Source organism: Ranitomeya variabilis, chromosome 2 (assembly GCF_051348905.1).
Source record: "Ranitomeya variabilis isolate aRanVar5 chromosome 2, aRanVar5.hap1, whole genome shotgun sequence".
In the NCBI taxonomy this organism is placed as follows: Eukaryota; Metazoa; Chordata; class Amphibia; order Anura; family Dendrobatidae; genus Ranitomeya; species Ranitomeya variabilis.
In genome coordinates this window covers 33,887,529-33,914,026 of record NC_135233.1, presented here as the reverse complement: position 1 = coordinate 33,914,026, position 26,498 = coordinate 33,887,529, and positions in this window count along the sequence as shown.

Here is a 26,498-nt window from a genome sequence, read left to right as displayed (position 1 = left end):
CAATTCAAAGACCGTATTTGCCATTTTGAAAAATTTAGTGCAAAAAGCAACAGCAAATACCAGAAAAAAAAAACAGAAAAGTGACTTAAACCACCCTTCCCCCGCAAATTATCAATAGGGGCCAAAGCATTCGGACATGTTTTTGGCTGCCTTTTTTCTGGTATATTTTGCACTTTTGCTTAGGCTAAAGCACTATGGACAGATATAGTTTTATTGTCTATAGCGAAATCTAGGATTACCTTTTATTATAAGATTAATGATGTTGATTCAGCAAACATATGACAATTTTCTGGCATAAAATTGATTGAAATGTCACAAAAATGTTCAGTCTTTTTGCATTTTTAAGATAGTCCAGGCTGGCTGAGCCAACTTTTTGAAAAGTGGGTAGAGCTCGGCTTTGAGGGGCATGCTCGAGGGGCATGGTCGAGCATGCTTAACAAATTTATCATAATTTACCAAAATTCTGCAAATTATGACAGTAATGCATGCCAATCCCTCACCGATGTAGATTTCTGGAGGCAGCTGAAAAATGCACCACATTCGTTGGGATACACACGCTTCCTAATGAGTTTGGAGCATCTTGTTCCAGCATTCACTTTATCAAATACAAAATGCCAATCTTGATAAATCCGAGCCTTAATGTTCTGGTTGGGTCTTTACACAAAATTCTTCAAAATGGTCCACGTTGGTTGATGAATTTTTTTTTGCAAAAGTAGAATGTTTTTACCCTTTTTCACCATGTTTTAAAATAAAGTGTGCATAGAGGAAGCCTAAGAGATGGGAGTTAGATTAATTATCAAAATCCTCAACTTCTAACAAGTAATAAGAAAAAAGCAAACAATAAAAATAAATAAAAAAATGTGTAAAAGATATCTAGAGATTTTTAGTTGTTTTTTTTAATAATTTTGTGTTGTATACAAACAGAGCGGAAAATATCATACTAAGCAGATAAAATCCCGCGTCACTTTCTGGCCATTTCTGTATTTGAGCGCTGGTTCTTCTCTTCATGAGATATTCCAGATACCACACCTGTAGAAGGATGACACATTCAAGCATTAAAAAAAACCCTTTCGTTGAAGGTGGAAGGGTCTTGTTCAAAACATTGCTGCGAGCAGATGGACCCTTGAAACCATCTGCTGTAGAAGCGACTAAATGTTCAATGATGCATTACGAAATTATTTAGCTCTCAAAGAGGCTGAAAATAGTTAGTAATGAGGCATCTGCACGGTGCGCAAACAGCCCATTTTACATATGATCAATCACTCCATGAGGTTCAGCCTAGAAGTACACTTATTACCATCTTCCTTATGACCAAACCACTGATTAATTCACATTACGTATGCACTAGAGCTAAGACTGAGAAATCCCTCATTTAATATTCCCTTAATAAGTCCATGTCATTAAAAAAAAGCTTGTATAAATCAATATAAGAAATCTGCTTCTTTATCCTCTTTTGAGCCACTTCTTTCGCTCCCCTTCTGACTTCATCATCCATCCAAGACCCACTTTCCATGCTTTCAGTCCTGCCTTCCCTGACTGAGAGAGATGTCTTGTCCCGATCCTTTGGCGCGTCTGATTTTGCGGAGGAATCTCAGCATATCTTAAACTCAGCTAAGATTGTTGAAGTGGCTCCTGTTCTTGTAAGAGTGTCCCTCGGGATAAGCTTGGCTTCAACTAAGAGGAGAATCCTGTCCTGGAGACATGGATACAAGCCGGCCAAGGATGTTCAGGACTTTGTGGCTGCCTGTCCACAGTGCGCTAATAATAGTGGGTCTTCAAGGAACAAGCATGTGAAAAATGTCTTCACCCCTACCATTCCTGAGACGTTTCCTTGGTGGTCTGCTTAAAAAGGGAGGGGCATAAGTGGTGGTAACTCGTATGCCTCCTCAGTGTCATCCTACTCACCTTGGTCACCATGTTAATTTTCCTCTTGTCAGGCTAGCTCATTGTGTTTTGCCTCTTGCAGCACTCCTCAGCACTGCTGCATTTAAATGTATTTCCATTTGGCTTTACGGGGTGTGGCACATCTCTGCAGGAATTTAACCCTGTTGAGCCCCGCAGGGATTATGTTCCCTGGCCTATCCTGTGCCAGCAGGCTCTTTATTGAGCAATTACTCCTAATACTCATGGCCTGAATGTTGGTTCTGAGTCAGTTTCTCTGCTAGAGTACTGTTTGTGTGTGTTTTTTGTTCTTCTGTTATTGACCTAGCTTGTATACTTGTCCTGTCTGACCTCTCCGCTCCTGACCTCGGGTGCGCAAACAGAACCTGTACTGCCTGCACTGATGTCGGTCCTTCTGACTACACTGTTGACTTGCCCACCTGTATCTTGTACCCGTGTCTCTGACCCTCTGGTCAGCTGCTGCAGTCTCGAGGACTACCCTGGAGAAGTACTTAATGTTTAATGATTGCCCAGCCTATGCTCAACACCAGAGGCTCTAGTGAAGATCTAGTAGACACATAGTAATGCCCCTCCAGGGTAAACCCGGCCCGTGGCACAGTGGGTCCACATCTACCGGTGTTACAACAGCAGAATGCAGACCTATAAGCATAGATGATTAGGAATTTTAATTTCATGGGGAATACAAGTTTTTACTTACTCAGACTTGCCAGAAGTGAATCCACTTTAACTTGATGGCCCCGATTCTTCAAAGCTTTTATTCCCAAACAGTGGTTTGGAAGACTTGAAATGTTGCAAAAGTTGCACCAAAAGGTTGAGATTTTGGCGTTTCAATGCCAGTTTCGCCCAGCTCTGCTGAACTCGGTGGAACTTGGTGAGACATGGACACAGAGGGAGCATAATGCCACATGTCATCTAATTCATGAGTCCCTACCTGAATTGAGACTTTTGTTGTGGAGCAATGAGGCATACACCACTCATCAGATACTCTGGATTCATGAAAAGCCATGGATTTCTTCTTGAATCAGGACCATCTGACTGCACCACACCCCATCAAAACTGGTAAGAAAATCGCTGGTCTTGATGAATTGGGGATGCGGTGTATTTATGGAAGTCAAAAGTGCTACACTGAGGCATAACTTAAAGACGTAGTCCACTACTAGGACAAATCCTTGTTATAGCCTTTTCTTCGCCCTGATAAAATAAAAAAGCTTATACTCACCTCCTGTGCCAGCGCCATTCCCGCAGAGTTGGCACTCGCTCTCCCATGTGGTTGTTGTGACACGTGACCCTGGCACCCAATCATCTCTGGCATCACTGTTTCCGCCTTTGGACAAATTGAACATGAAGAGGAAGTCCGGGCTGCAGCTGATCTCTGACTTGCTCTTCATGTTCAATTTGTGTGAAGGCAGGAACAGTGACACCAGCTCAGATAGGGTGCCGGGCATCACGTGTCATGCAGCCGTGTGAGAGCCTTGGAACTGTGAGTATCGACAGCATGGGAATGGCACCAGATGGAAGGTGAGTAAAGGCTTTTTTATTTTATCGGGATTAAGCGTTGGGTATGAGAAGGGGTTGTCCTAGTAATGGACAATGCCTTTAAAGCTCATGGGCTCCCACCTGTTAAAATGCCTTATGTGGTATTTAGGCACCCTTAAGTAACACGAGGGCTTGAATACACTACTCGCTCTGCACCCTCTATAGGTCTGATGTAATAGTAAATACTTTTCCATCTAAGACCATCCAAATAATAATTAGCCATTAATTTTAGGCTCAGTAATTTTCCCTTGAAGACCATCTACTTCATGAGACTTCCCTCAACCACTTAATGTTTGCGATGAAGTGTTACAAGACCTGAACACTTAACAAAAAGTACTTTTAATCATAAGTGTTTTCCTCAGAACGTCTGGGTCTCCTTGGTTGCCTGTTCTTCCCAGGGTGATATTAAATTGAAAGATATTTAGAGTGAAGGCTGTAAGCTTGTTTTGTTTGTACCTCTCACAGAACCATCCTCGCTAGCGACGTAGAACTGTTTGTACTGAATAATAGCACTTTGGAGATTGCTGCGTGCAGACTGCTCTGACCTACTCTGTTTAACCTTCTTGAATATGCCGATATTGCAGGTTTCTCTTAATTTGCTTAGGATACAGGGCGGCCCTTCTGAGACACTTGCGTGCACATATGTAAAAAGGACAGGGATGAGAACTTGGAATGATCCGATTTCCTTTGGTTCCATGTAATAATATTAAACCTTGATATATTCATTTTTCCGATGACTGTAGACTTACAAAACCAAATATCAAGGTCCATAACTTAATGCAACATTCCTCTTTAGAAGGACTTTAGTTTGGATTGTGGTACTCTTCTGGTCCATGGCTTTGGTGTAAGGTTGAACTCCGGGACTTTATTATTTGGATGAAGGGAAATTTGGATTGAGGCAGGAGAACTTTTTATAGTTTGGGTTTATTGGTGGGAACATAAAACACAGCTAATTAGAGTAGAATTAAAAACTGGAATAATGGTTCATGAAGTGGAGCCCACAACCTTCCAGTGTTATGGCTGCCAGGCTGCCACTAATTTCTGTACCATCTCTGCACACTTTGAGCCAATATTTGCCGACAATATTCTGTCAATGTGTAGCTGTTGTGAGTGTGGTTCTTTAAAAGTTTAGCACCACTTAGTTCATTGTCCGCTCCATTGGCGACTGTCAGGCGACTGCATTGGCGCTTGTTGACTGTAATGTCCATGTAAATATCAGGCAAAACACTAACGGAATTAACAAGAAAAAAATGGCACGTCAGCTTCCTAGTGATTCTGCCATTTAGCACTAAAGATAATGGATAAACCCTCATCAATTTATACTGCAACCTGATGCTTACAGATATTTCCTACCTTACCTGCAATTTCTCACCAGTTTTCTGCTCTATCTCTAATTTTCAGTTGTGTCTAAGCTAGTGAGCGGAGACAAGCTGATAACACGTCTCCAGCACACGGCACACACAGACATAAGGGATTCCTGCTCTCCAGTCTCTATGTATTTTACTGCAGTACTGAGCAGTGCAGCTGTAAATCCAGATTTGGGATAAGATAAAATACTCACTTAAAAGCAGGAAAACAACTCTGTGTGTCTCTCTTTCACTTTGATGCTTTCTCCTCCTCCCTTTCCCTTGCCATAGACTGCAATATACACTCACTGGCCACTTTATTAGGTACACCTGTCCAACTTCTTGTTAACACTTAATTTCTAATCAGCCAATCACATGGCGGCAACTCAGTGCATATAGGCATGTAGACATGGTCAAGACAATCTCCTGCAGTTCAAACCGAGCATCAGTATGGGGAAGAAAGGTGATTTGAGTGCCTTTGAACGTGGCATGGTTGTTGGTGCCAGAAGGGCTGGTCTGAGTATTTCAGAAACTGCTGATCTACTGGGATTTTCACGCACAACCATCTCTAGAGTTTACAGAGAATGGTCCAAAAAAGAAAAAAAATCCAGTGAGCGGCAGTTCTGTGGGCGGAAATGCCTTGTTGATGCCAGAGGTCAGAGGAGAATGGGCAGACTGGTTCGAGCTGATAGAAAGGCAACAGTGACTCAAATCACGACCCGTTACAACCAAGGTAGGCCTAAGAGCATCTCTGAACGCACAGTGCGTCGAACTTTGAGGCAGATGGGCTACAGCAGCAGAAGACCACACCGGGTACCACTCCTTTCAGCTAAGAACAGGAAACTGAGGCTACAATTTGTACAAGCTCATCGAAATTGGACAGTAGAAGATTGGAAAAACGTTGCTTGGTCTGATGAGTCTCGATTTCTGCTGCGACATTTGGATGGTAGGGTCAGAATTTGGCGTAAACAACATGAAAGCATGGATCCATCCTGCCTTGTATGGAGCATCTTTGGGATGTGCAGCCGACAAATCTGCGGCAACTGTGTGATGCCATCATGTCAATATGGACAAAAATCTCTGAGGAATGCTTCCAGCACCTTGTTGAATCTATGCCACGAAGAATTGAGGCAGTTCTGAAGGCAAAAGGGGGTCCAACCCGTTACTAGCATGGTGTACCTAATAAAGTGGCCGGTGAGTGTACAGCTGTAATCTGTTTCCTCTGTCTGTCTTGTTTTGACAAACATATTTTTGTAGGGTTTTTTTTGGAGTGAACGATGAGTACAGGAGGCAGTTGGGACTGGTAGAAGTGGCTCATAAATGAGGAAAGAAGCATATATTTAACTGATATGATACATTGCAAAGTTTCTTATACTTACTTATACTATTGATTGATGACAAGTTTGTTGAAATAATAGTAGATCTGTGGCAAGTAGGATATTTTTCCATTATTCCCATTGACATCACCTCCTTGAACTCCAGATGGCAGAATAAAATACAGAAAGCAGAAACTAACACAAAAATGTTACTTTTCATTTACCTGTAAATATTTTTGTTCTGTGACATCCTTTAGTCTCTTTTTTATATATATCTCTTGTTTATAATGTGATTTGTGTGATATTCTTTATATAAAATATACAGATGCGGTTGTTGCAAATGGTCAGAGCTCTGATTTTAAGTGAAAAATGAAAAATAGAGCAACATTTTGTAAAACAGAAGTATGCAAATAAAACCGCCACATATATTATCCCCACCCTTTTAAGTTGTTATATTGTTAGACCCATTGGAACTTGTATTGGGATTGGAATAGAATAAAGGCAAGTAGATCGTGGCATGAAAATCTGATAATGTTCATTGTTGTATTCTGCAAATCTCAGTATTTCTGCCAATGCACGAGTCTATTAGAAGAAGGAAAATATCAAAACGGAAGAGACTATTTGGAAGTTTTTAAATAGAACTTGTACCTTAGGAATAGCTACTCTGATCTGGCATATAAGGAGGACATGTCCACAATTACACATCATGTCATGTTCAGGTTCAATATTCAGTCCTGAATAATTTCTTAATATAGCCACATCAGTACCAAAAAATGCTTGATATTCTGAAAAATACTTCTATATTGTATCACTCATTCTGTATTTACTTCTTTACTGGAAAGACCTTTCTCTTGTGCTGACTTTGGCCACCTGGTGAAAGATGCATTTAATATAAGCTGTCAAGAGCAGTTGGGAAAAAGATTTGCTAACAGCTCTCAGGACCTGTGTGGATTACCGACATAGTTATATGCTTGGCAAACAAAATGTATTCTTTTTTACACTAAAGAACAATATGGACAAGAATAAAATGAATATAATACTGCACCCTATGTAAAAGAAAATAAATACTATAATCCTGACTCTAATGTACAAGAACTTAACTACTATAATACTCCTCCCGTACAATAATATAAATACTATAATACTGTCCTATGTACAAGAGTATAACTACTATAATACTGCCCCTATATACAAGAATATAACTACTATAATACTGCTCCTATGTACAAGAATATAACTACTATAATACTGCCCCTATGTACATGAATATAACTACTATCATACTGCTCCTATGTACAAGAATATAACTACCATAATACTGCCATACTGTTCCTATGTACAAGAATATAACTACTATAATACTGCTCCTATGTACAAGAATATAACTGCTATAATACTGCCCCTATGTAGAAGAATATAACTACTATAATACTGCTCCTATGTAGAAGAATATAACTACTATAATACTGCCCCCTATGTACAAGAATATAACTACTATAATACTGCCCCTATGTACAAGAATATAACTACTATAATACTTCTCCTATGTACAAGAATATAACCACTATAATACTGCTCCTATGTACAAGAATATAACTACTATAATACTCCTCCCGTACAATAATATAAATACTATAATACTGTCCTATGTACAAGAGTATAACTACTATAATACTGCCCCTATATACAAGAATATAACTACTATAATACTGCTCCCTATGTACAAGAATATAACTGCTATAATACTGCTCCTATGTACAAGAATATAACTACTATAATACTGCCCCCTAAGTACAAGAATATAACTACTATAATACTGCCCCTATGTACATGAATATAACTACTATCATACTGCTCCTATGTACAAGAATATAACTACCATAATACTGCCATACTGTTCCTATGTACAAGAATATAACTACTATAATACTGCTCCTATGTACAAGAATATAACTGCTATAATACTGCCCCTATATACAAGAATATAACTACTATAATACTGCTCCTATGTAGAAGAATATAACTACTATAATACTTCTCCTATGTAGAAGAATATAACTACTATAATACTGCCCCCTATGTACAAGAATATAACTACTATAATACTGCCCCTATGTACAAGAATATAACTACTATAATACTTCTCCTATGTACAAGAATATAACTACTATAATACTGCTCCTATGTGCAAGAATATAACTACTATAATACTGCTCCTATGTGCAAGAATATAACTACTATAATACTGCTCCTATGTACAAGAGTATAACTACTATAATACTGCTCCTATATACAAGAATATAACTACTATAATACTGCTCCTATGTGCAAGAATATAACCACTATAATACTGCTCCTATGTGCAAGAATATAACTACTATAATACTGCTCCTATGTGCAAGAATATAACTACTATAATACTGCTCCTATGTACAAGAGTATAACTACTATAATACTGCTCCTATATACAAGAATATAACTACTATAATACTTCTCCTATGTACAAGAATATAACCACTATAATACTGCTCCTATGTACAAGAATATAACTACTATAATACTGCTCCTCAGTGGCGTAACTACAAAGTTATGGGCCCCGGTGCGAACTTCCAAATGGGGCCCCCCACCCCACCCCGGGTCCCCCCGCCTCAACCCCCCCCACCCCCGCCACCCCCCCACCTTCCCCTAGATACGCCTTGGACTGTCGCAGGAATCTCCTGCACTGCAACATGGTGTTGGGTGCCAGCACAGCCCGCACAGTGGTATATCCAGCTCAGCCCGCACAGTGGTATATCCAGCTCAGCCCGCACAGTGGTATATCCAGCTCAGCCCGCACAGTGGTATATCCAGCACAGCCCGCACAGTGGTATATCCAGCACAGCCCGCACAGTGGTATATCCAGCACAGGGATATATACAGCAGAGCCCGCACAGGGATATATACAGCAGAGCCCGCACAGGGATAGATACAGCAGAGCCCGCACAGGGATATATACAGCACAGCCCGCACAGGGGTATATAGAGCACAGCCCGCACAGGGATATATACAGCAGAGCCTGCACAGGGGTATATAGAGCACAGCCCGCACAGGGGTATATAGAGCACAGCCCGCACAGGGGTATATAGAGCACAGCCTGCACAGGGATATATACAGCAGAGCCCGCACAGGGGTATATAGAGCACAGCCCGCACAGGGATATATACAGCACAGCCCGCACAGGGATATATACAGCAGAGCCCGCACAGGGGTATATAGAGCACAGCCCGCACAGGGATATATACAGCACAGCCCGCACAGGGATATATACAGCACAGCCCGCACAGGGATATATACAGCAGAGCCCGCACAGGGATATATACAGCAGAGCCCGCACAGGGGTATATACAGCAGAGCCCGCACAGGGATATATACAGCAGAGCCCGCACAGGGATATATACAGCACAGCCCGCACAGGGATATATACAGCAGAGCCCGCACAGGGATATATACAGCAGAGCCCGCACAGGGGTATATACAGCAGAGCCCGCACAGGGATATATACAGCAGAGCCCGCACAGGGGTATATAGAGCACAGCTCGCACAGGGATATATACAGCACAGCCCGCACAGGGATATATACAGCAGAGCCCGCACAGGGATATATACAGCAGAGCCCGCACAGGGGTATATACAGCAGAGCCCGCACAGGGATATATACAGCAGAGCCCGCACAGGGGTATATAGAGCACAGCCCGCACAGGGATATATACAGCACAGCCCGCACAGGGATATATACAGCACAGCCCGCACAGGGATATATACAGCAGAGCCCGCACAGGGATATATACAGCAGAGCCCGCACAGGGGTATATACAGCAGAGCCCGCACAGGGGTATATACAGCAGAGCCCGCACAGGGATATATACAGCAGAGCCCGCACAGGGGTATATACAGCAGAGCCCGCACAGGGATATATACAGCAGAGCCCGCACAGTGTTATATACAGCAGAGCCCGCACAGTGTTATATACAGCAGAGCCCGCACAGGGATATATACAGCAGAGCCCGCACAGGGGTATATACAGCAGAGCCCGCACAGGGGTATATACAGCAGAGCCCGCACAGGGATATATACAGCAGAGCCCGCACAGGGGTATATACAGCAGAGCCCGCACAGGGATATATACAGCAGAGCCCGCACAGTGTTATATACAGCAGAGCCCGCACAGTGTTATATACAGCAGAGCCCGCACAGGGATATATACAGCAGAGCCCGCACAGGGGTATATACAGCACAGCCCGCACATCTCATCTCCCCCCCGATAATGGCCCCACAGTCCAGTTAAAAAGAAAAAAAAAAAAAACTCTCCTCACCTTTCCTTTTGCCCGCGCTGCTCCCGGCGGCTGCAGTCTGCCCAGGACACTGCAGGTGCACGATGATATGACGTCATCGCGCACCTGCAGTGTCAGAGGCAGAGCGGGGAATGATGGGAGAGGGGGCGTCAGCAGACGCTCTCTCCTCCATCATTGCATTGAACTATACCGGTGTCATAGACACCGGTATAGTTAAATGCGGCGGCGGCACGGGGGGGGAGGAACAGTGCAGCGGCCCACTACTGGCACCGGCTCTTCTGGCATTTGCCAGAAGTGCCCGATGGCCAGTCCGGCCCTGCACTGACCTGCCAACCCGGGGCCCCTGACCTGCGGGGCCCGGTCGCAATGGCGACCGCTGCGACCGCGGTAGTTACGCCCCTGCTGCTCCTATGTACAAGAATATAACTACTATAATACTGCTCCTATGTGCAAGAATATAACTGCTATAATACTGCTCCTATGTACAAGAGTATAACTACTATAATACTGCTCCTATATACAAGAATATAACTACTATAATACTGCCCCTATGTACAAGAATATAACTACTATAATACTGCTCCTATGTGCAAGAATATAACTACTATAATACTGCTCCTATGTACAAGAATATAACTACTATAATACTGCCCCCTATGTACAAGAATATAGCTACTATAATACTGCCATGCTGTCCCTATGTACAAGAATATAACTACTATAATACTGCTCCTATGTGCAAGAATATAACTACTATAATACTGCCCCTATGTACAAGAATATAACTGCTATAATACTGCCCCCTGTGTACAAGAATATAACTACTATAATACTGCTCCTATGTACAGTACAAGAATATAACTACTATAATACTGCTCCTGTGTACAAGAATATAACTACTATAATACTGCTCCCTATGTACAAGAATATAACTTCTATAATACTGCTCCCTATGTACAGGAATATAACTTCTATAATACTGCCCCATATGTATAATAATATAACTACTATAATACTGCTCCTATGTACAGTACAAGAATATAACTACTATAATACTGCTCCTATGTACAAGAATATAACTACTATAATACTGCTCCTGTGTACAAGAATATAACTACTATAATACTGCTCCTATGTACAAGAATATAACTACTATAATACTGCTCCTATGTACAAGAATATAACTACTATAATACTGCCCCTATGTACAAGAATATAACTACTATAATACTGCTCCCTATGTACAAGAATATAACTTCTATAATACTGCCCCATATGTATAAGAATATAACTACTATAATACTGTTCCTATGTACAAGAATATAACTACTATAATACTGCTCCTGTGTACAAGAATATAACTACTATAATACTGCCCCTATGTGCAAGAATATAACTACTATAATACTGCCCCTATGTACAACAATATAACTACTATAATACTGCCCCATATGTATAAGAATATAACTACTATAATACTGTTCCTATGTACAAGAATATAACTACTATAATACTGCCTCCTATATACAGGAATATAACTACTATAATACTGCTCCTATGTACAAGAATATAACTACTATAATACTGCTCCTGTGTACAAGAATATAACTACTATAATACTGCCCCCTATGTACAAGAATATAACTACTATAATACTGCTCCTATGTACAAGAATATAGCTACTATAATACTGCCCCTATGTGCAAGAATATAACTACTATAATACTGTTCCTATGTACAAGAATATAACTACTATAATACTGCTCCTATGTACAAGAATATAACTACTATAATACTGCTCCTGTGTACAAGAATATAACTACTATAATACTGCTCCTATGTACAAGAATATAACTACTATAATACTGCCCCCTATGTACAAGAATATAACTACTATAATACTGCCCCTATGTGCAAGAATATAACTACTATAATAGGGCATCCTATGTACAGGGATATACATTATACAGTAGCTACTCTAGACCCTCTGTATCTATTAGAACAGTAATGTTTTACATATTTATTAAAATATTATAACATCTAATAAATAAGTATTACACAATCAACACCACATTTTGGATTACATGGGGCAGGGTGTTTGTTTTTCATTTAGTTTATTGTTGTATTTTGTTTCATTTCTATTTGAATGAGTATAAAGTGGGAACACTGTTATTTTTGGATCTCATATAACTATGCTGCGTGATGTATGGATTTACTAGTCTCCATGTGGCTTTGCATCTCCTTGTGTTAACCTCTGCCACCGCATACCCCGGCTCGGTATTAGGGCCCCTGGCTATAACTAAATATGACAGCATTGCTTAATCAAGACATCTGCACCTAAGATCATAACTTGCAGCAAGCTGTTCAGCACAGGGGGAGCGCGCAGCGTGCAGGGGAGGTTGGTGCTTTCCTATCTTTTGATTTACCTAAATATTTATCTACTGCATGTTTTATGTTTTTTCGGTAAAGCTGAACACATACCAGATTAGAATGTATAATTTTATATCTTTTTTACGTTATATTATTATATAATATATTAATATTAATAATTATGTATAATAATTATTATTATTAATAATAATAATAATAATAATAATGCAAAATTTCTTTACTGTATTTCACAATGTTTTTGAAATAAGTTGATAATCAGGAATTGCATAAAACTAGACCTTCCAAAATATCAAGTATACTATTTGACAATCCGGTAGCACTGTTGAGATTGGCCTTTTTTTAGGTCAGCGGTGCATCATCACTGATGGATACTGCAAATACAGAAGTATTCTTTTTTTTACTTTTACTTTTGATTCATTGCATGCCAAGATGAGTGGTATGAGATACCAAGCTATGAAAAAAAATAAAAATATGATTTTGTCATACTCTGCTGGGAGATGTTTATGCTATATGTGTCTACATGTGGCCACCTAATGCTTGTAATGTAGATTTGATGCCTGTTGAGGGCGGCTCAACGATGTCAGTAATATATTGAATTTGTATCATGAGAAATTGAAGTTCCTAAACCACAATTCACAGAGAATGTAGGGAAAAGTGATCGCCCGGTGGCTAAATTATTTATTTATTTTTATTATTTTTATTTTTTTGCTCCTTGGGGGCTGGATATAAACACTTCGAATGGAGCTGCTGAACTTTGCTTCATTCAAAGTGTAGTAGTTGCTGCCAGCTGGTAATGTCTACTGCAGACACATTGTATTATCCAAGGGTCAACCACACTTGGAATTGAGCACCGCTCAGCAGCTCTATTCAAAGTGTTTAGATCCAGCCCCCGAGGAGCAAAAAAAACTCTGATTGGTCGTAGATGCCATGTGCTAGACCCTACCAATCTGCAATTGATTACCTATCCTATACACAGGCCATCAAATATCTATGTCTGGACAACCCCTTTATATTCGACCCCATGCCTTTTGGCTGGAGAATTAACCCTATGTTCTTTATAAGAGTGTAGAAAACATGAATACTAAAGATAAACGATCATTTATGTGGAGACAGAGACCAGCTTCCCTACCCTGTTGGTGGTCTCCCAACTCTTCCCGACATCAACTGTTGGGGGAGAATTGGAAGACCACCATCCAAAGTCCGATAGTGATTGTTGCCTCTGTATCCCCCAAAGCTACACCCTTGGTTCTTTTGAGTAATGTGCCTTTTCCAATACCACACACAACCTGTTTACAGGTGTGGCGCTGTTTTAGGGAGAAAGTAGCCATGTTTTTCAAAACTTGAAAAAAAACTTTATAGGTTATAAAAATGAGTCAGGGGATAGAGAGAACTTTTGGCATAGAACTTCCCTATTAATAATCCTGCAAGGAAGAGTTTCGATCTTTGTATTATCCGTGTAATTTACGGCAGGAGGCCATTGCTGTGTTATTATAGAGCATGGCACGTTTCATCATGTTCACAGCCGAACTCTGCGGAGACTGAAGACTTGGTTAGCGGGATAAAGAATTACATGTTGGACGCACAAGTCGTGGTTGTCTTTAATTAAAAGTGCTATTGATTTTTCAGCCGTTTAATGACAGCCACTAGTCCGCGCCTCACATTGCTAGTCTGTGAAGGTTTTAGCCGTATAACAAAGGGCATTTATACAGCACTTAACACGAAATTATGACTGATTAAAATCTAATTAATCAAGGTAACTGTGTCATCGCCGGGGATGACAAATTCCGGGTGCCCCAGAATACTCGATAGACTCCATACCGAATGCATTTAACCATCGATAGACTGAACGGACTGATGAATAAATCGTACCAACAGACATGAAAGGGTAAATAATTGTACGCTCTGTGATACAAAGTGTCACTCACAATTAGTGCAAAACTAATTACCTAAAATGGAAAATAAAAGTATTCGAGCATAGTTAAGTACAATCCTAATTTTATCAGGAAAATCTACTGAAACGAACCCCAAATAGGTTTATGGAAACTCGACCTCTAACTGGGGGCAGGTTGTGCATTTTGGGGTAGTTCTGGGTGGTTTTCGGCAGGGCCAAAATGTCCTGATTTGGGCACTAAAATGTTGATAAGTTTTCAGTATATGGAATTTTAAAATGCTTAGAAAACTATTATTATTTATTTCTATGAGAACTTTGCTATTCATATGATGAGTGTTTTTTTTTTGGTTTTTCTGTTTTTTTTTCTTGCAGGTTTTGAGAATACATCTGGAGGCAAGAAAAAGAAGCATTTGCAGATAAAATCGGCTCCAAACGAGGCGCTGTCAATTCAATAGGTTACAAACATAAAAACAGGAAAAAACTATTTGAAAACTCTTCAAAAGTTCTTCAGGAGCTATGGAGTTTTGAAGCAGAATCTCCAAGTTTTTAAGAAGTTTTTAATTTTTCAGGAGGTATTGGAGATTTTCTAATCAGTTTCTGTTCCAAAACCTCCCCAAAAAACTATGCGTACATAGCGAAAAAAAGACAACTGCTCCAAAAAAGGAGGTTTTCTAGAAGCAGTTTCAGCTGTTTCAACATCTCTCATGGGGATCCAAGGGATAACCTTTCTCCTTGCGGAGGGCAGCATGTCAAGCCTGACATGCTGAGGTGAGCAGACTTTTAAGTCGCAATGTTCCTCTCTTAAATATGTATATTGTCTCTTCAGAGAGGAGGACTAGAACTCTAGCGCCACCTATAGGAAGTAGCAGTCCTAAAAGTCAATATCGGTCAATATTGATCCTCTAACGAGCTTTGTCACATGACTTAGCATAAAAGCCAAAAACAAAATGTCAACATCTCTCAAAAACACTGTGTGAACATAATCTGGGAAGTAGAGTTGGTGCAAGTTTGTTGGTTTGTAGCCACTGGATGGGAGAGGTAACACCACCTCATACCTGCTTATTTACGCTGAACTTCTTTTGATTAGCCAGCCCAATGTGATGTAATAGTTTCACTGTGATATTATTGTTGTGGCAGGGCACCGGCAGGTAAGAGGTAGTACTTATCTCTCCCACCGAGTGACCACAGGCCGTGCTGTAGCAAATGGATTGGGATGTGCAAATTAATTTACACCAACTCTACTTAGAAGTCATTAATATTTTTGTGCAAATCAGTCCGAGCATGAACCACAATGCACCAACGAACCACAATGCACCGACGAACCACAATACACCGACGAACCACAATGCACCGACGAACCACAATGCACCGACGAGCCACAATGCACCGACGAGCCACAATGCACCGACGAACCACAATACACCGACGAACCACAATGCACCGACGAGCCACAATGCACCGACGAGCCACAATGCACCGACGAACTACAATGCAAGGATGAACCACAATGCAAGGATGAACCACAAAGCACCGACGAACCACAATGCACCGACGAACCACAATGCACCGACGAGCCACAATGCACGGACGAACCACAATGCACGGACGAACCACAATGCATGGATGAACCACAATGCACGGATGAACCACAATGCAAAGACGAACCACAATGCACCGACGAGCCACAATGCACGGACGAACCACAATGCACGGATGAACCACAATGCAAAGACGAACCACAATGCACCGACGAACCACAATGCAAGGATGAACCAGAATGCACCGACGAACCACAATGCAAGGATGAACCACAATGCACCGATGAACCACAATGCACCAACGAACCACAATGCAAGGATGAACCACAATGCAAGGATGAACGGCAATGCACGGATGAACCACAATGCACGGATGAACCACAATGCACGGATGAACCACAATGCACGGATGAACCACAATGCACCGACGAGCCACAATGCACCGACGAGCCACAATGCACCGACGAACCACAATGCACCGACGAACCACAATGCACCGATGAACCACAATGCACCGACTAACCACAATGCACCGACGAACCATAATGCAAGGATGAACCACAATGCACCGATGAACCACAATGCACGGACGATCCACAATGCACGGATGAACCACAATGCACGGATGAACCACAATGCATGGAAGAACCACAATGCGTGGACGAGCCACAATGCACCGACGAACCACAATGCACCGACGAACCACAATGCAAGGAAGAACCACAATGCACGGACGATCCACAATGCATGGACTGGCCTCAGCTCCCTATTAATCGTTTGATGGTAGTAAAGTTGCCTATAAAGCACCAAAGTGGACCATTAGTGGCAAACAAAAAGGGTCTCAGGAGTTCTATTGATCCCAACTTAGATCACAATTGCTCCCTATGGGGCTCTGGGTTTATACCCCACCACAGAGATACTAGAAGGTGACCATCTACAACTGTCTATAACCCAACTAGCATATAAAAGTAATAAAACGTTGATATTACAGGACCAAACCACCTTAAATTTTTTTTCAGGGATTCTGCTAATCACCTGTGGACGAGCAAAACAGCAGTCATTTTACAGAAACGACGTGGAGGTCACAGTGACAGATGTTCCTAACATATGTGGAGAATTAATTACCCACTAGTAAACAAAATCCGTGATGCGGAGAGTCATTTTGTCCAAATTTCTTTGATTTCGCAATTATTAGGAGTTTAATTTTTCTTGATCAGCCCGACCCACTTGAATTAAGAATTTTTTTGATAGTTGCGTCTGGGCATTTATCTGAAGTGCTGAGGAACGTGGCCAGAATAAAAGTATGAGACACTTGTTTTAATTATTTATTTTTAGTTTTTGATTTTGATTAGGTTACATAGTATTTGAATAAAGTTGAACATTTCTTAAAAATGTAAGAAACATTTTTTTGGCATCTCATTTGTTTCCATTTCCGTGCTTTTTAATTAAGTAAAATATGGAAATGTTTCATAAAATATCTGGCAATTATAAAAAATAAATTAAAAGATATAATAATCTAGGGAAAAAAAATCACATAATACTGGAGAATATTTTTGCAGTGTAACCATTAAAAAGAGTAAGTTTTGTGCAATTCCCTGTTCACAGGTTTACTTAATTAAAAGAGCACTTTATAGAAGCTTCCAACTGGCATGTCTAAATATACTGGAAACTATTCTTCACACAATTAAAATCACATTTTGTTAGATGAAACATATGAAATAATTGGATCGATTTCTGCGGATTTATAGCTATTATGCTGCAAAAAAAATGTCTTTTATATAAACAGAGTTTAGTCAAAGGGCAGCAATTGTGGAACCTATTCAGCTATGTCTGCGACAAGAAACAGGAGAGAATACATTTCTAGAGAGAGTTTAGATTTCATTCACATTAGATTTATATAGATAGATGGCAAGGGGAAGTAATATAGCAGTTATAGTCTTGTACATAGGAGCAGTATTATAGTAGTTATATTCTTGTACATAGTGGGCAGTATTATAGTAGTTATATTCTTGTACATAGGGGAAGTAATATAGCAGTTATAGTCTTGTACATAGGAGCAGTATTATAGTAGTTATATTTTTGTACATAGGAGCAGTATTATAGTAGTTATATTCTTGTACATAGGGGCAGTGTTATAGTAGTTATATTCTTCTACATAGGGGCAGTATTATAGTAGTTATATTCTTGTACATAGGGGAAGTAATATAGCAGTTATAGTCTTGTACATAGGAGCAGTATTATAGTAGTTATATTCTTGTACATAGGAGCAGTATTATAGTAGTTATATTCTTGTACATTGGGGCAGTATTATAGTAGTTATATTCTTGTACATAGGGGCAGTATTATTGTAGTTATATTCTTGTATATAGGGATCAGTATTATAGTAGTTATATCCTTGTACATAGGAGCAGTATTATAGTAGTTATATTCTTGTACATAGTGAGCAGTATTATAGTAATTATATTCTTGTACATTGGGGCAGTATTATAGTAGTTATATTCTTGTATATAGGGATCAGTATTATAGTAGTTATATCCTTGTACATAGGAGCAGTATTATAGTAGTTATATTCTTGTACATAGTGAGCAGTATTATAGTAATTATATTCTTGTACATAGGGGGCAGTATTATAGTAGTTATATTCTTGTACATAGGGGCAGTATTATAGTAGTTATATTCTTGTATATAGGGATCAGTATTAGAGTAGTTATATTCTTGTACATAGGAGCAGTATTAGTAGTTATATTCTTGTACATTGGGGGCAGTATTATAGTAGTTATATTCTTGTACATAGGGGCAGTATTATTGTAGTTATATTCTTGTATATAGGGATCAGTATTATAGTAGTTATATCCTTGTACATAGGAGCAGTATTATAGTAGTTATATTCTTGTACATAGTGAGCAGTATTATAGTAATTATATTCTTGTACATTGGGGCAGTATTATAGTAGTTATATTCTTGTATATAGGGATCAGTATTATAGTAGTTATATCCTTGTACATAGGAGCAGTATTATAGTAGTTATATTCTTGTACATAGTGAGCAGTATTATAGTAATTATATTCTTGTACATAGGGGGCAGTATTATAGTAGTTATATTCTTGTATATAGGGATCAGTATTATAGTAGTTATATCCTTGTACATAGGGGCAGTATTATAGTAGTTATATTCTTGTACATTGGGGCAATATTATAGTAGTTATATTCATGGATATATGGAAAACTTTATAGTAGTTATATTTTTGTCATTAAGGGGGCAGTATTATAATACCTACTTTGATCTACTAGTTCCCATAGGAGGCAGCAAAACAGTAGTAGGAAGTTTTATTGCTCTTGGTAAGAAAAACAGAATAATCATCTTTAGTAAGAGATGATAATAATGATAATGAGTCAGTAATAAAGTTAATATTTTGGTAAAGTTTTTTAGTAATTATTTCATTTCTAGGAACACATAGCTAAAACCGTCATGGATTACAAGCATTTCCTTTATTTTCTTCACAAAATAATTGACATTTTCCGGACAGCGTTTAACCTGTGGCCCTGGGCTCATCTACTCATGTATATATAGAATATCGCGTAGTGTAGATAGTAATGGCAGCAGAGGATAGACATCAAGCTGTTTTTTATTATTCACATTTAACAGATTGACTGTTATGCGCAGGAGTTAATCTACTCGTTATCGCCTCAAACTGGGGCTAGAAAATGCGCACTTAGCGCAAGCCACCCCTGTTAGGCAAGTCTCTAAAGGTTGGGATATTCTTTACCCACTCCCGATAAGGAGCAGGGCTTTACAGACTGTTTTCACAGGGTAGCTGACGTCTGGTGGCATGGACGATCATAACGTCAGCATTATTATTATTATTATACATTTTTATAGCAGAGCCATTTATTCCATGGTGCTTTACATGTGAACGGGGCAAATATAGACAAGTACAATAAACATTAGTAAAACAAGGCACACACAAGCACAGGAGGAGAGAGGTGTTATTATCCGGTGACCTTGGAGCCGCATGAGAGACTTTCTCAGGAGTAGGTGGTACCTTTACTGACGGCAAACCCTAAACTAACACCGCAACTGGAAGTAGCCGTGGGATGTACCTAACAAGTCCTCGACACCTCGACACAGCCGGAGGACTAAATACCCCTATAGATGGAAATGGGAACTCTATCTTGCCTCAGAGCAGAACCCCAAAGGATAGGCAGCCCCCCACAAATATTGACTGTGAGTATAAGAGGAAAGACACACGCAGGCAGAAAAACAGGATTTAGCAAAAGAGGCACTTCTAGCTAAATAGAAAAGGATAGGACAGAATTCTAAGCGGTCAGGATTAAAATCCTAAAAATATCCACAGCAGATAATACAAATATTCTACATCTAACTAAAGACATAGAAAGTGTATCTGCATCTCCTGAGAATCCAGCATGACTGAAAAATCCAAACAAAGTCTAAGCTGGACAAAAACACAATGAATTGCACTGAATTGCAAAGCACACTGCATGTGTGCACAGAGACAAAAAACAAGACACTTAGCTGAATTGGCAGCAGGGCATGAGGAACCAGAGAGAGATGCAATCCCTCCAAGAACAATGGACAACTGGCAAGGACTATGGATCCTGCACACCTAAATACCTAGTAGAGCTGCAATCAGCAGAAACACCTGCCCTGGATTACAACCCCAAGACAACTGCACTACCACCAACAACCACCGGAGGGAGCCCAAGAGCAGAATTCACAACAGAGAGGACCCTGCCTGCGAGGGTTCACAGTCTGCAGGTGAGCATACCAGAGTAAATTCTAAGCTTGCAGCATTAAACCAAAATGACAACCAAAAGAGAACCCAAAGACTATAGCTAAGGAAGAAGAACCTGACTAGAACAAAATCAACTGCTGAGAATCAAGCTGAACTTTCACCAGGAAGCACTCACCAAACCACGACGCTAGGGAACTGAATAAACAGCACTGGACTAGATAGGAAGAGGCTTAAAATAGGCAGCCCAATGCTAAAGATCAAATTCAGGTGATGAATTCCTCCCAGTCATGTCAAGGAAGCCACTCCCTGTCACCTGAACAGCAGGTTGCACACAGTCCCACCATTGGGTTACACCAGATAAGGCAGCATCCTGGGTTGCCTGGCAACCGGGAGACATGGCGTCCCATGTTGTCTCCCAGGCCTCAAAACAAGTGGGAAGGGCGTCCCGCGTTCCCACATCACTCACCACTTCCATACACAAGAAACCACCATGTGTAGTTGCACTATCCAAGTGCGCGATATCTCCACCTCCAGCATGGACAGATCGACAGATAAATCTGGAAACCGGAGCAGGACGATTACATTCACGGCAGATATTCCTAACTTTGACCACCTATTTGTCCAAAGAAGAAAAATCTAATATTTTTCCCACCAGACTTTGACAATTAGGACACAAAAAAGTCAGTTTTTATCTTTCTCCCACTTAACCCTTCTCATTGCCAATGGGGCCAATACATCTTGCTTACTGACACTACAGTTCTTCTTGAGATGGGTCTTCTTCAAGTTTTTGTTACTAGAGATTAGCGAATTAGTAGTCAGAACAAAAATTCAGTCTCAATCAAAAGTTTCCCAATTGCCATAAGCTCTGATATTATTACAGACTCCAAAGCCTGATAAACAGAGAAGAGGGATTGGGTTACAAAGTAAATAAATTATTTAATTTCCCAGAGGCGTATTGCATGGTTTATAAGCCAACTTACACTAGCATGCCAGGTATGTCACTCTCCATATGGAGAAATGTTACCCCTCAGACCACAATCAGAGGCTTCTCAAATAGCCAAATCACATCTCATGTTTTGCATTGATGAGGGGTAACTGTCACATATGTGTCAGAGGCTGCAGACCGTTGCACTGCATCTGGCTGCAGAGAGTCTCATCAGTTTGTTTTGCAGACTTTGGCCTGGTCCTTCTGACGCTGGGACCCACTGCCCACCTCCCCCGCCTCTAATGGTCATACCTAGATCTGGGTGTTTATAACTCCCAGCTTCCTGTTGGGAGTTGCGGGTGATATTTTCTATTTGCACTTCCCTGTTCAGGCTTGGAGCTGTAGCAGTTGGCTAGCGTCTTCTTTGAAGTTTGGAGGACCTTGGTGTTTCTCTCTGAATGTACTCAATCTAAGTGTTCCCTTATTTTGTGTATCCTAGCTGTCTTTAGCGGTAGCTGGCGCTCATCCTGTCCTTCCCGTTGCAGTTCTTATCGCCAGGGTCAGGAAGAGATTAGGTATCTTGCTCAGCGATAGGTGAGGAACCTATATAGGGACAATAGGGCAGACAGGTTGATGTTAGATTTGTCTAGGGGTCTCCACCCCCCCTTCCCTAGTGTTTGGTTTGGTTGGTCCCTTATCCCTTCGTGTTGTACATAGTCTGTCCTACACTGTGCATGACAGTAACACTCCAAAACAGACTCTGAAAATTGGCTCATTAAAGGGTCGATATTGACTTTTAGGATTGCTACTTCCAATAGGCAGCAGTAGAGTCCTCTTCCTCTCTGAAGAGGTAATTTGCATATTTCATTTTCCAGAGGAGCATTGCATGACTTATAAGACCTTACACTGGCATTCCAGGCTTGTCACTCTCCACAAGGAGAAATGTTATCCCTTAGATCCCAAAATTAAAAAAAATCACATTCTCACCTGTCCTATCTCTCACCAAAATCCTTACATCGTCTCTGCCGCAGCCACAGCTTTCCTGGTCCTACTTGTTTGTATTGGTTTTTCTGATGCTTTGGCCCATATGGCACTTAGATGCATACATTTGGATTTCACCAGAATACAAAGTATTTAAGAAATGTGCAATTAATTTGATTTTTACTAATTAATTTTGCCATCTCTACTCTCCACTCAAAGCAAAGTAGATTGAAATAACCGGCACTGGCTCTTTTGCCCCAAATACCCAATAGGTGCCAAATATCCAAGTATAAAGGCTTCTACATATGGACAATGTTCACGGTCGTTTCAAATTTTTCAATAAAAATCAACGTACATGAGCTGAATAAATTCTGTCGTTATGAAGTCTATTCCCTTCAGGTCGTAGAAGGCTAGCCACATTGATGAATTGTTTGTATGTCGATGCTACTGAGCGGTACTTGGCTCGGAGCGGGAATGAATTGTACCTGTTTGTTGTAGCCTGTGTTCCTTTATGTAACAGGTGCTGTAGAAACATCTATTAGGCCTCATCCATTGGTTACAAGAAGTTTGTTTATGGCGATGATGAAGAGACGAGACAGCTCACTTAAGAGAAGAGGCGATTTTTTATTAAATTTCTTACTCTTCCTATTGATTTTCTGTCTGTTTTTCCAGAAACATGACTCATCATGTGAAATAGAGAGCCCTTTAGAGAAACTCGCAGCTCTGCATCCCTCATATTGACCAGTAAAACAGATTTAGCATTTTCTTCCTTTACTCTTCTCAAACTATTTATTTTTTACCAATACTTTCCTCAAAATCTATATTTTATTTTCTTACTAGACTCAATAAAGTGATAAAAACCTTCTCATTACATGGCCATTGAAAAAAAAGAAAAATTTCAACTGTTCTGTTTGCAGTAGAACAAAATAGTTAATAAAAAAAGGGAGAATGACTGAAATACGTGTTTTTCATCCATTAAAGCCAATGTAACTTGGCTAGTGGTCATAAATCATTAAACTGAAATACTTGTGTTTGCCACATCTACCCCATCTATAGCCAATCACCCGCTCATGCTTCCTGCACCTCAAAAACAACTCTAGAATTCGATCTTTCCTTCCCTTTGGCTCTGCATCTCTACTGTTGCTCTCATTCATTCTTACCTGGACTATTGCAACTGTCTACTGATTGGCCCCCCTCTTACTAAACTCTCCCCTTTGTAATGCATCCTGAATGCAGCTGTCAGAAGCATATTTATGTCCAACAGCTACACTGATGCCTCCACCCTGTGCCAGTCATTGCACTGGTTACCCATCCGCTACAGAATCCAATATAAACTTATATAATAATAATCTTTATTTTTATATAGCGCTAACATATTACGCAGCGCTTTACAGGTTGCACACATTATCATTGCTGTCCCCAATGGGGCTCACAATCTAAATTCCCTATCAGTATGTCTTTGGAATGTGGGAAGAAACCGGAGTGCCCAGAGGAAACCCACGCAAACACGGAGAGAACATACCATCTCTTTGCAGATGTTGTCCAAGGTGGGTTTAGAACCCAGGACTCCAGCGCTGCAAGGCTGCTGTGCTAACCAATGCGCCACCGTGCTGCCCCAATATATCACTCTTACACACAAAGGTCTCTACCCCCTACGTCTCCTCCCTCATCTCTATCTACCACTCTACCTGTCCTCTTTGTTACACTAACGATCTAAGGCCGGGGTCACACTACCATAAAATACGGACGAGTGCTATGTGAGAAAGCATCGCATAGCACTCGGACCAGTGTTACTCTATGGGGCACCTCACATCACCATTTTTTTTCTAGTCTATGGGTACAAGAAAAACTCGGACACCACATGGACCATCAATGTGACTTGCGAGAAATACGCACACATTTTCCTCCTTTTAGCCCATTGAGCCATTAAATTCAATAAGGAAAAGCAGTGAGAATTGTAAAGCCATACGCATGTCATATGGATACATAGGTGCTAGAAAATCGCATCATCGCATTGCAAACGCATTACACATGGATGACCATATGAGAACACTTGTGCAACTCTCAGCACGGAGACTCGGACCGATTTTCCATACGGTAAGTGTGACCCCGGCCTAAGACTAACATCCTCTATAATTCCAAACCTATCTTCCAGACTTCTCTTTTGCTGCCCCAGTTTTTTGGAATGCACTACCCAAGGCACTCCAGTTAATTCCCAGTATCCACAGTTTCAAGTGTACCCCAAAAACACACTTTTTAGACTAGCCTATCACCTCACTAATCTAACTATCCTCTGTTATCTGTTCCACATACTCTGTCACACTTTGTAGCTGTACTTGCACAAATACTGGCTGGTGACTGGATCATGGCTGGACCCTACACAACAAGCACTTTATTTCTACCTTTCGCATCTCCCTATTTCTTCATAGATTGCAGCTGGCAAGCAGACCCCTCATTCCTCTTGGCATGCATTAAACTATTTGTTACTCTGTAATGTTTTATCTTGTCTGTACAAGTCCCCTCTGAATTGTAAAGTGCTGCAGAATATGTTGGCGCTGTAGAAATAAAAATAATTTTTAAAATAAATTCTACTTTATCATTCAGAAGAGCTATAATGGAACCTTTCACATTAGCATGACGTCTGATGTGCAAGAGCACATGAGAACAGGAAGAGCTGAACAGATTCATATATCGGTTTAATGAGAAAGAGTCAATCAAACTTGTAATTTTATTCATTTAAACTCCTGCTCTTGGTCCAGTCCAGTGGGTGGTCCTACTAAGTAATTGACATAACAAAACTACATATCGTGTGCCTGCAGAATAAAGTGACTCAAAAATAAAGGAATTACTAAATTGCCGCTTTACTCCATTACCTTTACAAATTCTTAAAAGTTTTTCCATATAGTATATTAAATGGTGCCCTTAAAAATATATAATTTGCTCCCAAAAAAATTAAGCCGTCATGTGTTAATGGAAAAATATAAAGTTTTGATTCTTGGAAGAGGAAGACAGGAATGAAAAAGTCACCAACCATGAAAACCAATGGGATAAAAATCTAGTTTTTTGAACTTTCATTGATGGCGCCATTTTTGTGCCACTTCCTCCCAAACGTTGCGTATACTGTACCCATAGCTCAATAAACCTATGCCTACTCTTTGCTTTTTGAAGTTAAATAGGTTTTGTTTGTTTTTTATTATGTTAAAATACATGATGAATCTGTGAGGTCTAAAAAGGATAAGGTCAAAAGAAAGAATAAAGTCACAGATCTGAATATTACACACATGGCGAGATCCAAACATCAAGGGAGGAGGCCGAAGAAATCATGAACGAATGAAGCATTAAATGGTGCCAATAAAATCAATGGGAAGACCACTGTTTGTAGTGTCTCTACTTACAGATTATGATAGAATTGATCAGGATATAACTTTAGCCCAACCATAACTGTTGCCCAACCACAAATCTAGCCCAACCCTAACCTTTAACTACCAACATACATACATTGACTATGACTATGTCACATTTCTGTGCCATCCCATCCTTCAAGCACCAAGCCCCAAAGTCTTTATCCTGGCCTATAGCATAGAATA